This window comes from Lepidochelys olivacea (genome assembly GCF_965140295.1).
Source record: "Lepidochelys olivacea isolate rLepOli2 genome assembly, chromosome: 16".
Classification (NCBI taxonomy): domain Eukaryota; kingdom Metazoa; phylum Chordata; order Testudines; family Cheloniidae; genus Lepidochelys; species Lepidochelys olivacea.
This window is the reverse complement of record NC_140426.1, coordinates 25,330,449-25,344,904: the sequence shown is the minus strand read 5'-3', so window position 1 is coordinate 25,344,904 and position 14,456 is coordinate 25,330,449. Positions and strand designations below refer to the sequence as shown.

General features: G+C 42.2%; 1 protein-coding gene across 4 annotated transcripts in view; it reads right to left on the bottom strand.

Annotated features, from left to right (window-relative positions):
- Nucleotides 1–9,001, bottom strand: part of NEK6 (NIMA related kinase 6) — a 110,801-nt gene extending 101,800 nt beyond the window's left edge. The window contains exon 1 of one of the 4 annotated variants that reach the window (XM_084649768.1): nt 8,782–9,001. The gene's annotated coding sequence lies outside the window, so the exon portion shown is untranslated. The remainder of the gene's footprint in view (nt 1–8,781) is intronic. The other 3 variants (XM_084649767.1, XM_084649766.1, XM_084649765.1) reach the window with 3 other exon arrangements.
- Between the last annotated feature and the right edge of the window lie 5,455 nt (nt 9,002–14,456).

Below are 14,456 nucleotides of genomic sequence, written 5' to 3'. Positions count from 1 at the left end.
AGTAAACATTGCATAAATAACTTTAAAAACGTCTGTCCCACTTAATAAAATACAATTTCTAACATAGCTGTGCTATGCCATGACATTTCTAATTGCAAGGAGTGGGCTATGTTAAATACTGTCCATTATTAGAAATTAAAAGATCAGTTTTCATATTTTTAAAATGTAAAATAGTTTATTTTGGATATTAAAAAATGTATTCAAAAACCAAAACTGAACCCCAGAGATTTCTCAGGCATGCAAAACTGTGGTACTATAGGCACAGATGTTTAACTACTCAGCACAGGTTAGAATGTAAAGTAATCTTAATTTGATCCAAAACAATTCACATGTAAAAATAAGCCAAGATACAAAAAGAACAGTTCAGCCATGTAAAGATTTGTAGCTATACAAACTGCCATGTCTGAACCACAGTTAACATCAGGAAGGTGTTGGTTTAGTTTTCCTTTTAAAGAAATCTTGTCTTACAACTTTTAGAGTTATTTTGCCATGTATTCAAGTAGGATATTCATTCCCCATGTCCTACACTACAGAAGAGTTAAGACAGAAGCTTCCTATTTAGTTATTTTTTATTATAAATGTTTTATTTAAGGCGCCTTTAAACAAATATTGATTTGTTCTATAATTTAAATGTAGGGATTAGAATCGGCCACAGTAGAGTTTTGCTTTAAGAGCAGTTTTTAATCTACATTTGTATTCAAGATTTCAAAAGATTATGTATTAACAAACTGTCTGGAACTTTATCATTTGGGCCACCACCACCTCTATTTCAATACATACTCCTCTCCTACCCCCAATAAAATACTTTGTTTTCCCCTGTCTCCACCATTAACGATATCAAAATACAACCTGAATCATAGAATTTAGAAATGGAAAAGACCTATTAGATCATTTCCAGCCCATGCCGCAGCCAGTGAACAACTGCTCCCTAAAGAAAATGCTCTAATGTCTTGTCTAGTCCAGGTCTGAACAACCCTGCAATAGTGATCTCACATCTTCCTTGAAGAGACCATTCCATAAACTACCACAATGTATTGTTAGTAATTCCTTGCTGATGTCCAACCTAAACATTCCCATGTTGGTTATTCCTCCATGCATCATCCCAATGGCTCGTTATTGCTCAAGGATTAAGGGGAGACAAACTTGCAAGCTTCCCAACGCAGTTCTGGCTGAATACATATGGTGTGTAACAAAAAAGTCCCAGCAGACCCATATAGCTTTTGCAGCCTGAATGTTTCCTGAAGAAAGCTGGTGGCTTTTAAAGACAAGTGGTACATGAGCATCTACAAAACTTATTGTATTTTCATCTCACTATTTCTTAATTTGTTTTCATAACAGGGGTCTGTAATGGAACCTCTGAGAACTTTTTCTAGAACTTGTATGAACAGTGTGGTGCAGAGAGGAGGGCACTGGACTGGAAGACAGCACTCTGAGTTCCGTTCCCAGCACGTGTGACCTTGGACAGGTCCCCACCTCTCTTTGCTGTTGTCTCTCTAACTGTAAATTGGGGATGCTTACCCAGCCTTCTGAAGCACTTTTGAGATCTAATGAATATCAGTACTAAGTATTACTATGCATTTGTACTATAAACTTTGCAAACAGAACGGCTGTATGGAGAGAATATGTTAAAGTTAATGGACTAATTACAGAAGCAAAGACTATTGAAGACCTCTTAATCTTTTAAGGGCAACTTCTTAACATACCCTCCAAGGTAGCTTTCAGGTGAGACCTTAGAAACCTTTTTGTTCCACATGGACATTAAAGGGCTTGTCCACACATGGTGCACTGCTGAAACGTCTGTGAAGACGCTCTATCCAAAGTCTCTTCCGCTGACATAGCACTTACATAGGTGTAATTTATGTCACGGGGGGGGGGGGGGTTGATTCACTCCCCTGAGCTACATAAGCCATACCAACCTAAGCTGTAGCGTAGACATAGCCAAAGAATCCATGCAATTAATTTGATTAACTGAGCTTTGCACAGTTTAACAACATATAACCTTTTGAAATCTTGAATGGAAATGTAGACTCCACCCTTCATGCCAAAGATAAAATGATCCGGGAGTTCTTTGGATAAACATTATGCAAAATATAAAATACATAAATCTTTAGTGTTTGATTTTGCTGCACACAGAGACAGAAAGGAAACCTGATGTTTACCCCATCTTGACTTTTTATTTAAATTTTAAATTAAGAATTTTATTAAAGCAGACATCAGCTTGCTAGATCACGCCCAAAGTACTTGCTAGATCACGCCCAAACACAGTGTCAGGAAGTTAAACTAATGGTTGACTGGATCTTAAAAAAATTCACCTATGGCAAACAGACACAATACTGGTACTTGATTCTGACAAATCTAAATATCTGGAGTTCATTTATGCCATCAAACGTGGATAGTAGTGGATAGACACCCTGGGCATTCCCAAAAATGTTTCTTTAAGATTTCTTGCTACTGTCTTTAAATAAACTAGTCCCATAGGAATCTGTAGTTTATGAAGCACCTGATTTATGCAGCAGACAGGTGAGTTTTTCAGAAGTCCTCCCCTTTAAGAACCCGAGCAGCAGAATGAAGTTACTTGCTGCCAGAATTAGCTGAAAGTGTCTCACAAGCAGACACACATGGTGTCCAGATGACTGGCAGCTACAAGCTGAAAGCTGCTAGTGACATCCACTTTACTCCCAAAATGATCCACATGCTAACAATTGTGCTCACAACTAACCTCACATTTAAACATCCATCCCACTTTAGAAATTTATATTGGCCTAAAAGACTTATAAACAATAGAGTTTATTACTATTAAATAGGTTTCAGAGTAACAGCCGTGTTAGTCTGTCTTTGCAAAAAGAAAAGGAGTACTTGTGGCACCTTAGAGACTATTAAATATACTTCCTATGTTTGAAAAAAAAAAACACACCTTAGAACTTTATCTTCAAACACCTGTACAAGTACTTTTTATTTTTTAAACAAAACAACTCTGTTAGGTAGGTAAGCAAGTGCGGAATGATTTTCTTCCATATGTACATGGGGAAAACAGACAAAGGTTGGTTAAATGATTTTCCAAGGCAAAAGGGGGAGTCTGTGTCAGAGATAGAACTGCACTTCAGTAGTTAGTGGCTCCCAATTCTCTGCTCAGACCACACTATCATGCCTCTGTCTCTCTCTATGAAGTACAATCAATGTACAAAAACTCAATATAAAATTCTAAAGATGTTAAGAATATGTTAGGTTTCAGAGTAGCAGCCGTGTTAGTCTGTATTCGCAAAAAGAAAAGGAGCTCACTTCATCGGATGCATTCCGATGAAGTGAGCTGTAGCTCACAAAAGCTCATGCTCAAATAAATGTTAGTCTCAAAGGTGCCACAAGTACTCCTTTTCTTTTTAAGAATATGTTAATACATGATTTTTATCTTGACCTTATCACTAGGAGGTTACTCAACATGCTAAGCCACAATGCAAAAAGGAAAGTTTGTTTAAAAATTAAAAGCCAGCCTGTTTTCTGTAATGAACTTCCATTGATTTCTGATCTGGTAGAGATTAAACCAAGTTTCACAGCTGTCAGAGCCATGAACTGCCTCTTCCACATCATGCAAATCTATCAGCAGTAAATTAGAAAATGTTTAAATCACACAGTTATAAGACTAGCCTCGTTTCTGAGATGCTGTGTCCCCCAACTAAACACTGTTTCATTAAAGACTGTTTTGTTGCTCAGTATTACATCTTACATTGATGTCCACAGTTCTGTAATTCATTGTTCAACTTTTGCTTGTGTTTTCCTTGTGTAATGCAACTCCCTCATCCCTTCCAACATGCACACTGACAACTTTTCTTGCATTAAACATAAATTGAAGATGTTTGTATTTTTCACTTCTTACCCTATTTACCCTGCTGACTGTTCTAATTTACATTGTCTGATTTTTTTATGTTTGCTTGTTGAAGTCAATTTCTCAGTGCCTTGATGTGAAAGATATTTAGCACTTATGGCTCCTCCCATCTTCAAAGATCTGTATGCATATCACCTAATTAATCTTCACAGCACATCTTGGAGCTGAAATATTCACATTTTACAGAGGAGGAAATTGAGGTGGAGAGGCTGAAGGAAAAGTCGGAATCAGGGGGTTCTGGCTCTTAATCCGGTGCTCAGAGTACTATATCGTACTATGTAATTAATGTGAATAGACCACACAATGCAAGAAATATCTTCCATTTAAAGCCTTTCAAGACATCAAAAATCTCTGAATAAAACCAAAAAGCACTTTGTTAGGTAAATCACAAAACAATTTTCAGATCATTTGCTACTGCTGCTCTTCCTCCTTCATGGGGAGCGATTAGAAAAGATAATTTAGGCCAAAAGTATTCAGTACAAAGTATAAATTTGTATCATACACCTGAACAGTGACTGTCAGGCAGGAGGGGGAAAGCAGGTGTTATAAACAAACTCAATTTCCAGAGTAGACATGGGCATACAGGTTTTGAATTGTTATTAATTTTGCCCACTTTTCACAGAACTAAACAAAACTGAAATTTCATAAACTTTAATAAAATTATTTGAGCATAAGCTTTCGTGAGCTACAGCTCACTTCATCGGATGCATACTGATATGCATACAGTATGCATCCGATGAAGTGAGCTGTAGCTCACGAAAGCTTATGCTCAAATAAATTGGTTAGTCTCTAAGGTGCCACAAGTACTCCTTTTCTTTTTGCGAATACAGACTAGCAAGGCTGTTACTCTGAAACCTGTCATAAACTTTAATGAGAAACTGAACAGTTCAGAACACTGTAACCAGAACTCACAATCAAGTTATTGTGACATTCTTCTCCTTAGTTGAATTATATTTCTTTCATGGAGATGGAGGAGGGATGACAGTGTTTTTGCATGTTAGTACCCATAACTAGGATTATTAAAACAGAGGAAAAAATGTTGATTTTGTACTAATGAGTTCCTCTTTGGGTTGTAAAAATCACTTGCATTTTGAAATCTCACTTCTCACTGGAAATACTTCTCTTCCATTACAGTGAAGGCTTCCCCCATCCCCCATTATTTTTAAAATATAAGCCATAGGAAATAGTACAGCAGCCCCAGCCTAAAACAAGTTCCTTTTAAAACAAACAAAAAAGAACTTGGTTCTCAGACAGAAAATCTACAGGAATAAAATTATTCTGACAATAAAAGTTTGACTCTGTGTCAAGAAATATGTCAAAATATCAACACGGTTTAAACGTCACATACATTAAATGTTTCCTTGTACTGCTTCCTAAAATATTACTGGAGACAAGTGGGAGGACAGGAAGAAGTTCATATGAGGAATTTGCATCAACGAACTTTCAATTGTCATAGTATTTCCTATCAGATTATTTATTCTGTGAAATACCGTAAAACTCTCATTGATAAAAATATACAGACAGATGGAGTTGTTTAGAAAGCTGTTCATCATTCTAAAATAGTGCAAATCACACTTTGGATTGAAGAACACGTTAAAGAAAATGTCATTTCACTGTTCAGCCCAAACCAAATATTCCAACTACAGAGAGATTTTTGTCTCTCCAAATGTACTAATTTTATTCCAGATATACTATACACCATTTAAGAATAACAGAAAATAAAGCACTCTAAGACTAGTTAGACTCCTCTCCCTTAAAATGTTCAGCAGAATGTTAAAAAACAATAAACAGAAAAGTCCCCAAATGGAAAATGTCTGGAGGTAGAGAAGTTCTCAGACTAGAGTCCATAGACTAACCAGTGATTGCAGAGCTCTATCCATGGCACATGACCACAGAAGAGAAGGCAGTAGAGAAGGTAAGGGATTTTAGAGTAGTGGGTATCAACTTTTCGAGACTACTGTATCCCTTTCAACTTTCTGAATTGTCTTGTGTACCCCCAAGTTTCACCTCACTTAAAAACTTACAAAATCAGACATAAAAATACAAGTCTCACCGCACACTATTACTGAAAAATTGCTTACTTTCTCATTACCACCATATAATTATAAAATAAATCAATTGAAATATAAATATTGTACTTACATTTCAGTGTATAGTATACAGAGCAGTATAAACAAATCAGTGTCTATGAAATTTTAGTTTGTACTGACTTCGCTAGTGCTTTCTAAGTAGTCTGCTGTAAAACAAGGCAAGTATCTAACTGAGTTGATGTACCCCCGGAAGACCTCTGCGTACCCCCATGGGTACATGTACCCCTGATTGAGAACCACTATTTTATACGATAGTAGAGCACCTATTGCATGAGGTGATTTCTCTCTCCCAGATCAGAATAGAAATATATGGGAACCACTGGCTAAGGCATGTGTATCTGGCAGCACCACCATCTCGAATGTAAAAAAAAAAAAAAAAAAAAAAAAGTGCAATCTGACACCAACCCACATAAAACCACACAAATAGCCCTATTTTTAGAGTAAATTTTAACTTTGCTTAACTCCAGAAGCAATGTTGCCTACTAACACCTTTCCTAACAGCACTTATAGATCAGCAAACCTCCAACAAAGAGGGGAAAATACTGCACTTTGGTGTCATTTCAACTCTTTTCTCAGATTTGTCCAGATATGGGTTAGCCCCAAAATCAAGAGTTGCAGTAAATTGGGAAAGTCACAAGGCCAAAAGGAGCCCTGGCACTATCACTCAACACTTCTCAAATTTCTTCAAAGATTATTTATCTCCTCCTCCTCTCTCTGCCTCTCATATTTACATTGTTTCTTTCCCCTACATTAAGACTGATGTCCACATGTTCCCAGTCCACTAGCACATTGCTCTGTGACACTATGATGCTATTCTTGACAGTAAGTTCTAGTCCAGGGGTTCTCAACCTTTCTATTTCTGAGGCCCCCTCAACATGCTATAAAAACTCCACGGCCCACCTGTGCCACAACAGCTGTTTTTCTGCATATAAAAGCCAGGGCCTGCATTAGGGGGTAGCAAACACCGCAGCTGCCTGGTGCCCCAAGCCACAGGGGGCCACTGTGAAGCTACATTGCTCAGGCTTTGGCTTCAGCCCCAAGTGATGAGGTTCAGAGCTCTGGGCTTCAGACCCTGTGGTGGGGCTTCAGCTTTCCGCCCTGGGCCCCAGTGAGTCTAACACTGTCCCTATTTGGCGGACCCCCTGAAGCCTGCTCGTGGCCCCCTGGGGGCCCCAGACGCCTGGTTGAGAACCACTGTCCAATCTAGTCTGTTATGGACTAGTCTCCCAGAGGAAGTGGTGGAAGCCCTATTTGCCTGGAACATTTAGAACGAACAAAGCACAAAAATATACATTAGGAAACAACCCTGCACTAGCTCTGTAGAGGGTGGGAAGAAATAATAGATCCTCATAGGACTTTTCCATGTCTAACTCTATGACTCTAGTCCTTTTCTCCTAATGATACCACAAACACCTGCCTGGATGCTACACAAAGACACCATCTAAGGAAACTAAGGAAGGCAAGTTTAGGGAGCGGGAAAGACTCCAGAACATTGTTCCTGAGCATTACACCCAAGCTAGTCACTAACCTGGCCACTAAATACATTCAAAAAGTGACAGAGTGGAGACAGGTGCCCCAAAAGGAGAGAGCAGCACATCCTGTTCTCCTGCGACATGGACCTTCCCCCGGCCCCTGCAGCACAGCAGCAAGTCCACGAGCCCTCCCCAAAGGCCCTGAGGCCAGTGGCCAGTCCACATGCCCCCACCACAGGCCTTCCCCAGCCCCCTGCAGGCCAGCCCATGGGCCACGAGCCTTTGCCAAGCCCAGGCAGGACGGTGGTCAGCCTGCATGCCTGGTCCCCGGGGCTCAGTTCACACACACACACACAGAGCACACACACCCCGCAACACCCCCTCCCCCACCACACACACACAGAGCACACACACCTCCCCCACCACACACACACCCCGCAACACCCCCCTCCCCCACCACACACACACACAGAGCGCACACACACACACACCCCGCAACACCCCCCTCCCCCACCACACACTCAGAGCACACACACCCCGCAACACACACCCCCACCACACACACACACAGCGCGCACACACCCCCACCACACACACACACACAGCGCACACACCACCCCGCAACACCCCCCTCCCCCACCACACACACACAGAGCGCACACACACACACACACACACACCCCGCAAAACACACCCCTCCCCCCCACACACACCCCTCCCCCACCACACACACACCCCGCAACACACCCCCTCCCCCTCCCCCACCACACACACACACACACACCCCGCAACACACACACACCCCTCCCCCCCACCCACCCACACACACACCCCTCCCCCACCACACACACACCCCGCAACACCCCCCTCCCCCACCACACACTCAGAGCACACACACCCCGCAACACACACCCCCACCACACACACACACACAGCGCGCACACCCCCCCACCACACACACACACACAGCGCGCACACCACCCCGCAACACCCCGCTCCCCCACCACACACACAGCGCACACACACACACACACACACCCCGCAACACACACCCCTCCCCCACCACACACACACCCCGCAACACACACCCCTTCCCCCCCCCCACCACACACACACCCCGCAACACACACCCCTTCCCCCCCCCCACACACACCCCGCAACACACACCCCTCCCCCACCACACTCCCCCACCACACACACACACACACACCCCGCAACACACACCCCTCCCGCCACGCCACGCAGACACTTGTTGCCTCCCGGGAGGGCCCCGCCGCGGGCGGGCGGGCGGCTCAGGGTGGCCCCGGCGGGCGCTGGGGTGGCCCCGGGCGGCCCCTACCTGGGCTGGAGGCGCGGCGGCGAGTCCCGCAGCCCCGCTCCGAGTCCGCGGCGGCGAGTCCCGGACACAACTTGGCCGCGCGCTCCCGACGCCCCCACCCGGGCCCGCGCCTCTTGCTCGGCTCCCTCCCCCTACGCGGGCGCGCGCAGCCCCGGCTGCCACGCAGGCCCTGCCGCCCGGGAGCGCGCCCCGGCCTGGCCCGGGCCCAGAGCTGGGGGTGGGGGCGGGGCCGGTCCCCCCCCACGGGGCTCCACCCGGGGTGGCTCTGCCCGCCCCAGCCCGCGGGCCCGGCTGAGACCCCCTGGGCGCGCGGGGTCCGGCCCGAGGCGGGGGAGCATGGCGGCGCCAGGCCTGTGAAGGCTCCGCTCAGGGAGGGCCCAGGCCGCGGCAGGGCAAGGGCTGGGCCCCCGAGGGGCACGGGCGGGGGCCCCGGGGGTGCAGTGGGAGGTACCCGGCCCCCCAGCTCTCTGCCTGGGCCCGGCTGGGAGGCAGGAGGCTGCCCGGGGGCTTGCCTGGGCCATGCGAGCAAAAGCGGGAACAGCGCCTGAGCCCTCAGCGTTTGTACAGCGCCTGACACAGGGACCCCAAACCCACCCGAGGCCTGTGGGTGCTACTCCCAAGGCTGTGCTGGAGGGGAACCAGGACTGCTCCTAGCTCGGGCCTGGCTGGCTGTTGGACTTCTCCAAGGGAGACTTAAATCCTGCCAGAATGGGCCTGACTACTGATATAAATAATAGAGAGAAATTTACCTGCAAGTTTGTTTAACTTCTGTTTTTAACTTGTGGGTTTTTCCACATCCTAAGATGAGTCATAGCAACAGCAAAACTGTACTGTGGAAAACAGAATTAGAAATGCCCTCCCACCACCATCACAGTCTCATCACCTTTACTCCCACGGAAAATTATGTTCTCAAATGCTTTATATGTCAGGAGACAATGCTCACGTCTTTTGCCCTTGAGACTGACAGGATGCACATATGTACCTAATCATTTTGTTAATTTATACCTTTGGTTTCCCCCTTGTGATCCAGATAAAATTCCCCTCCACCTCTGTGGTTAACAGGAAATGAGCAGTGACAGTGAGAGAGTTAGAAATTAGTTGTAACAGAGACAAAACAATAGATTTAGAGTTTTCTTTCCCTAACATTTACATTTTTCTTTTCCTATTGATGTATGTACATAATGTCCAGTCAAAAGACACTTAAGTGCCCCATCTTACAAGCACACATGCACTAAACATTAAGGACAATGTGAGTAGTTCCACTGAAGTCAGCGGGACTAGTTTTTATAAAAATAAGCCTTGAATAAGTGGGTAGAGGATTGGGGCCTTAGTCCAAGTCTAAAATTTAGGCTTTGCTATACATTTAATATGATTTTTCAAAACAAAAGGAACAGAAATATTTCCATTTAGTTTTTCTTTTTTTAATAAAATACTATTTTGTAGAGAAGGGTAGATTTAAACATCCCTCTGCTCTGTTTTAAAACTAAATGTGATAGTGTTTTTTACTAGTGAAAGAGAACACAAAGGTGAAATTAACTAGAAATAGAAGTGAAATTAACCACTGATTTCATTGTTTATGCTTCTCACCCAGCTTTGACAAACAGTTTATATGATGAAAAATACATTTGCTTTGTAAAATTATGTTTTTGTAAACTAGAATCTAGTCTACACTCAAAAAAGGTTTGCTGGTATAGCTACACAGGTGTATTCTTACAAAAACCTTCCGAGGGCACAAGCATACAGCTTACACAGGCAAGAAAAGTGTTGTTAGTATAGCTTATACAAGTTTGATGAGCAAAATAAATTATACCAGCAAAAGCACTTTTATGCCAATATAACTTCAACTACACTAGGGCTTTTGCAAGTATAAAAATGGTGCAACACAATCATGCCCATAACCAAAATTGCTATACCAGCAAACATTTCTACTTTTAAACTTGCCCTAAAGTGTCAAACGGTCCCCTATTCTTTGCAAACAAGTCTCAGAACTGAAAAATTCATTACACCAAACGTCTTACAATATATTTACCCATAAAAAGTAATATGTAAGGTATCTACATAAAACATATGACTATCAAGACAATCGTTGTGAAATGTATGTACCGGTAATATTAAGGAATAGTGTAACTATATGGAAAGTATGCTTTATGGACTCGGAGTAAAAGTTTGTCACCAGAGGATAAGTCGTCTTGGTGGCCAATTCGAAAAGGAGGGAGCTGTCATCCTGACTTATTTAGCCAGTGAGATAATGCAAGGCTCAGTTGTCTTGCTTTATTCCTTCCTAAGATTATCAATAGAAAACCATTAGACACAACTGCAAACAATCAAAACCACTTGGAGGTAAAAAAGGAACATTACAACAGATCTGTTTGCCCTGACTATGAATAAAGACGAAAGACTATTTCAGTATAACAGAGGAGGGGGGAAACCCTCTACATCCTTTCACCGAGGAGACATCCTGGTTCTCCTGAAAAATTGGATCCTGATTCCAGCCAGCCAGCTCTGCAACAGACTGAACTTTGAGGGGAAAAACTACTTTATTAGATAGGAAAGGTAACTTAAGTGTAGACCCAGGTTCACATTTTTTATTTTGTTTTCTATTGTAAATGAGTTTCTACCACTCTTTCTCGTTTCTAGTTAACCCTCCATTCTTTCTTAATAAAACAAAAGTAAGTTTACCTGTGAGCGCTTATGAATCAACAGGACCAGTGATTTAACGTAAAACTACTAAACTGGGTCACACTGTTTCCTTGGGTTGCAGAAGATTTGGGATTTCTGAGAGTAGACAGTGTCAGGGGCTAGATATCACAGAGGAACAATTCAAAGAGATTTGGGGTTCACCTGTTGTTAACCTGCAAGACAAAGACAAGGCTGGTGTAGCCCAGAGGCAAATCCTTGAGTGACTAACAAGTTGGCAATGTCAGGGAGCTAACAACCAGTTACCACAAGCAAGACTCCCTCACACTGGAGTCCTGGGGTAAGAGGGTGACTCACAGTCCTGGGTACCCAAAGAACCATCACACAAGGCATTATGCTTTTTAACATTAGTGATAGATACATACATGTATCAGCTAGGCAGGGTTTTCCATCTTTCCCACAATACCCACTCCTGTTTGATTTCAACATATCTTCCTCACATGTATGTTTAATAGTGAAATTTAGGCAAAAGGTAGCTTTGAAGGAGCTCTTTAGTTCTCAAGGAGTGCCCCCAAAGGAGCATTGTTTCGGGCTTGGGTGTAACTATACAGATCTAAGGGGCAGTTTTAACATTTTATTGATTTCTCACCTTTGACTTCCATTCCTCAGTGGTTCCATTTGTATTTTCTCCTAAAAAGGAGGATTTCTCATCATATGTTGTTGTTACCCTGCATGTGGATTTGACCTACCAGACAATGTGACCAGTCAAACCAGACTGGTTTTTTAACACAGGATGATAGGCACGTGGGGCAGAACATTCAGCAAACACACAGCAAACTCCCACACGTTGTGACAAAATTATCAATAATATCCCACCTGCTCTGTTCCTTAAACCTCTTGTGTTTAAGAGTTATTTTAGATACCCTGCAACTGGAATATAGTTGGCTTGAGAGGACAGTCCCAATAAGCAGTATCAAAGGTACCTTATCAATAACATCTTGTATTTTCAAAAAAAGAAAAGGAGGACTTGTGGCACTTTAAAGTGCCACAAGTCCTCCTTTTCTTTTTGCGAATACAGACTAACATGGCTGCTCCTCTGAAACCTATCTTGTATTTTGTTATTTATTATTTGCATTGAGGTAGTATCTACAGGCCTACCTCTGAGATTGGGGCAGCACTACACTAGGTACTGCGTACCCCCACACACAGACACCCCTGTCCTCCTTCCTAAACCAATGTTCTCTTACATAAAGAGATTACAATTTAAATAGAATAGCATTTTAGATTTGTAGAAGAGCCACCTGTCTTTGCAGACAGTCTGACCACAGCATGTAAATCAGTGCCATACGGAACCTGTTACCAGACACATTTTGGTTAGAATAAGTTATTTTTTCCTGTAGGTTTATCTTGTGTGCTTTCATAAGCTCCAAGATAAGTTTCTATTTTGCATTAAACTGAAACTTCATGACAAACCTTGGCTTAAATTACTGAGTTTATCAAATGAAATTCCTAGTTTCAGGCAAACTTTTTGCCAGAACAATGCCACCTCTGGAATCCAGAGACGAGAAGATATAGCAAAAGGTTTGTGTAAATTGAAGGCAATTGCATCAGTAGACCTGAAACCATTTGACCAGGGGAATTTGACTGGCTTGGAGTTTTGTTGCAAAAGTTTCTTCCACAACTCTAATGTAAACTCGGCTGTGTAGTCAGTTTGGGTACATGTAGACAAGACCCTTTCAGAGGCTCAAGTCCCTAATATGTCTGATACTTAAGATGTTGCAAGAGTATATACTATCTCCTTGAACATTTTGGATAATGTAAAGAGTTTTCTCTCATGGGTACAGATGCTTGCACAGCTATGCTATGCTTCTCACTAGAGACAGAGTAATAGACACACCAGATGGAAACTAAGAGGCCACCTGGTTTTAAAGCAAATTATATCATCAGTCCATCAGTACAAAATCTGAAACATAAGGGAAGTGCTTAGAGTGAAACAAAATGAATTCAGTTTTTTTACCCAAACTCAATTTTCCCAAGATCGGTGGAGCATAGTCTTTCTAATATGGACAGAGGTGTAAGGACTTGTTAAGTGTGTAACATCAAATGAAACACAAGAGAATTTTTAGTTATTCTGTTTTCAGTTACTGTCCTTCTAGGCAGTAAAGAAGCCTTTAAATATGAGCTACATTCTTGTGCACCACTCCAACATCCAGGCTCTTTTATTGCCGAGTTAGACAGACCAGACAGAATTACTTTAGATTACCAACAGAATTCAATTATAAAAGAAAATTTAATTTCCTCAATTAAGTCTCGACAGAGATGTGCCTAGTTTAATATAGTGCATTATTGTTCCATGTGAAATTCCTTTCTGAACAACCCAAATATGAAAGGAAAAATTTCAACAATAATTTTTTCTGGAAGTTTTGTGTGTCAAATATAATCAATTTTAAAACAAAGTTATTAATGGATCTTGCAGCTTGGCTCTGAACAGCAATGTTGAAAACTGTGTGCTTGAACACCCAAAGCTTCCTTTTAATTCAGTACAAGTGCTGACTGCCCAAGTATTGCGGTATTAGGCCTTTAAGTCTCTAAATCAACAAATATTTTGTGAACACCCATTTTAATGAAAGTACTGCCATTCACAGGTCTCATTAACCATTTTCATTTGATCAGATTAACTGTGGTACACAGTGCAGTTATGTGTTGATCTAGGGATCAGTTTAAGTCAAAGGTTAGGCTTTTTTGGGGGCGGGGGAGGAAGGGATTGCACAAATTAATAGAACCAACTGAAGAACTTAATTTTTTTAACCTAAATGAAAACAGTCTTATGTTTGGATACAAACAAGTCTTTATGTTTATAAAGCTCTGTGTATATGTTCTAATGGAAATATTTTGTAATGAAAACAAACAGCACTGTTTATGTGTTTCTTTAAAAATAAAGGGAATATGCAGCAGTGCAAACAGTGTTCGCAACCCAAACATTGCCCTAGGACATGTGAAACTAGCTAGTCTATTTTCATTGTCCAAACTGAATAAAG